At 34.7% G+C, this 3,272-nt stretch overlaps 1 non-coding gene across 1 annotated transcript; it reads right to left on the bottom strand.

The window, feature by feature from the left end:
- Positions 1–296: 296 nt before the first annotated feature.
- On the bottom strand, positions 297–370 carry TRNAN-AUU (transfer RNA asparagine (anticodon AUU)). The gene has a single exon. It is a non-coding gene; the product is annotated as a tRNA-Asn (tRNA).
- Positions 371–3,272: the final 2,902 nt, after the last annotated feature.

Genomic DNA, 3,272 nt, shown 5'->3' with positions numbered 1-3,272 from the left:
TAATCAGAGACTTGGCTTTGTGGACACTTTTCAGAGAACAAATTTGTTAGCATAAAAATAAAGCCAGAAAATGAAGAGCTGTTTAATCACTCGATTGGATTTTTCTGCCAGCATATTTTTTTTCTCTGCAACCCACTGCTAAATTGTGCTTCCTAGCTGTTTTTTTATAAAATCACTGAATCAAATCTAACTCTGATTACATCAGAGAAGGCCATGTACCCTACACCATAAGAGGGGGTTTGAAATTTTGACTTGTCTACTTAAATATCACCAAAATCTGATCACAAGTTTAATTAGGTCCCTGGGTGGGATTGAACCACCAACCTTTCGGTTAATAGCCGAACACACTAACCGATTGCGCCACAGAGACACTTTGCAAAAAGTGCCTACTGACAAAGGCTAATAAGCATACATCTAGAACGTTTCCTAGAAAAACATTAAAAAATCAATAATCTGGAGAGTTTTTGTAAGATGTTTCTTCCATCAACTAACGAATAAACACATTGGTACTTTCCCATGATGAGTGAGTGCTTCAGGATCTCTTGCACTTACATGTGCAGCAGAGTACTGCAATGGAAGCATGCTGGACCCATAACCCAGAGGTAGGCAGATTGAAACTATCCTTTGCTATATGCATTTTTTTTGTTAATTTAAGTAATCAAAACTGGGATTGATATTTTTGCTCTTTTATTTTTACTTAAAGTACAATAACTTTTACCATTTTAATTTGTTTTAATAGTATATTGACAGTATAGTTTTCTTTCAAAAATCCACTTAATTTTCTTTACCCTGTTATTAAAATGGTAATTGACAAAAAAAACTACATTGTCACCAGAAGAGCAATACAAAATGTACAAGTGATATATTAAAATCATCTTTCCAGCTTGAATTTCAATGATGCATTGGGGCAACAATTTTGTGAGAAACATCTTCACCCTTAAATAAAGATTTTCGTAATTCCTTACCTGTGTGCTAATTAGATATCACCTTGTTTTCACATTAAACAGACTTCCACATGAGAAAGCAGCAAGGAGGCAGTGGCGTTAATGTTTCCTGGTGTCAACCTGTATTATTTCAGTAGACATTGAAATGAGGATGCATCTTGCTGCCTTTCCAATGAAGCAAGTTTAATTTAGTAATAGGTGAAAAACCATCCCTACAAAGGTGTTAATCAGAGACTTGGCTTTGTGGACACTTTTCAGAGAACAAATTTGTTAGCATAAAAATAAAGCAAGAAAATTAAGAGCTGTTTAATCACTCAATTGGATTTTTATGCCAGCATATTTTTTTTCTCTGCAAACCACTGCTAAATTGTGCTTCCTAGCTGTTTTTATAAAATCACTGAATCAAATCTAACTCTGATTACATCAGAGAAGGCCAGGTACCCTACACAATAAGAGGGGGTTTGAAATTTTGACTTGTCTACTTAAATATCACCAAAATCTGATAACAAGGTCAATTACGTCCCTGGGTGGGATTGAACCACCAACCTTTTGGTTAATAGCCGTACACACTAACTGATTGCGCCACAGAGACACTTTGCAAAAGTACATACTGACAAAGGCTAATAAGCATTCATCTAAAACGTTTCCTAGAAAAACTTAATAAAGTCAATAATCTGGAGAGTTTTTGTAAGATGTTTCTTCTATCAACCAACGAAGAAACACATTGGTACTTTCCCATGATGAGTGAGTGCTTCAGGATCTCTTGCACTTACATGTGCAGCAGAGTACAGGAATGGAAGCATGCTGGGCCCATAACCCAGAGGTAGGCAGATTGAAACTATCCTCTGCTATATGCATTTTTTTGTTTGTTAATTAAAGTATTCCAAAACTGGGATTGATATTTTGGCTCTTTTATTTTTACTTAAAGTACAATAACTTTTACCATTTTAATTTGTTTTAATAGTATATTGACAGTATTGTTTTCTTTCAAAAATCCACTTCATTTTCTTTACCCTATTATTAAAATGGTAATTGACAAAAACAAACTACATTGTCACCAGAAGAGCAATACAAACTGTACAAGTGATATATTAAAATCATCTTTCCAGCTTGAATTTCAATGATGCATTGGGGCAACGATTTTGTGAGAAACATCTTCACCCTTAAATAAAGATTTTCTTAATTCCTTACCTGTGTGCTAATTAGATATCACCTTGTTTTCACATTAAACAGACTTCCACATGAGAAAGCAGCAAGGATGCAGTGGCGTTAATGTTTCCTGGTGCCAACCTGTATTATTTCAGTAGACATTGAAATGAGGATGCATCTTGCTGCCTTTCCAATGAAGCAAGTTTAATTTAGTAATAGGTGAAAAACCATCCTTACAAAGGTGTTAATCAGAGACTTGGCTTTGTGGACACTTTTCAGAGAACAAATTTGTTAGCATAAAAATAAAGCCAGAAAATAAAGAGCTGTTTAATCACTCAATTGGATTTTTCTGCCAGCATATTTTTTTTCTCTGCAACCCACTGCTAAATTGTGCTTCCTAGCTTTTTTTATAAAATCACTGAATCAAATCTAACTCTGATAACATCAGAGAAGGCCAGGTACCCTACACAATAACAGGGGGTATTCGGTTAATAGCCAAACACACTAACCGATTGCGCCACAGAGACACTTTGCAAAAAGTGCCTACTGACAAAGGCTAATAAGCATACATCTGGAACGTTTCCTAGAAAAACATTAAAAAATCAATAATCTGGAGAGTTTTTGTAAGATGTTTCTTCCATCAACTAACGAATAAACACATTGGTACTTTCCCATGATGAGTGAGTGCTTCAGGATCTCTTGCACTTACATGTGCAGCAGAGTACTGCAATGGAAGCATGCTGGACCCATAACCCAGAGGTAGGCAGATTGAAACTATCCTTTGCTATATGCATTTTTTTTGTTAATTTAAGTAATCAAAACTGGGATTGATATTTTTGCTCTTTTATTTTTACTTAAAGTACAATAACTTTTACCATTTTAATTTGTTTTAATAGTATATTGACAGTATAGTTTTCTTTCAAAAATCCACTTAATTTTCTTTACCCTGTTATTAAAATGGCAATTGACAAAAAAAACTACATTGTCACCAGAAGAGCAATACAAAATGTACAAGTGATATATTAAAATCATCTTTCCAGCTTGAATTTCAATGATGCATTGGGGCAACAATTTTGTGAGAAACATCTTCACCCCTAAATAAAGATGTTTCTTCTATCAACCAACGAAGAAACACATTGGTACTTTCCCATGATGAGTGAGTGCTTCAGGATCTCTTGC

Source organism: Pseudophryne corroboree, unplaced genomic scaffold (assembly GCF_028390025.1).
Source record: "Pseudophryne corroboree isolate aPseCor3 unplaced genomic scaffold, aPseCor3.hap2 scaffold_1673, whole genome shotgun sequence".
Taxonomy (NCBI): Eukaryota; Metazoa; Chordata; class Amphibia; order Anura; family Myobatrachidae; genus Pseudophryne; species Pseudophryne corroboree.
The sequence above is the reverse complement of the archived record's forward strand: the minus strand, read 5'-3'. Positions and strand labels throughout refer to the sequence as shown.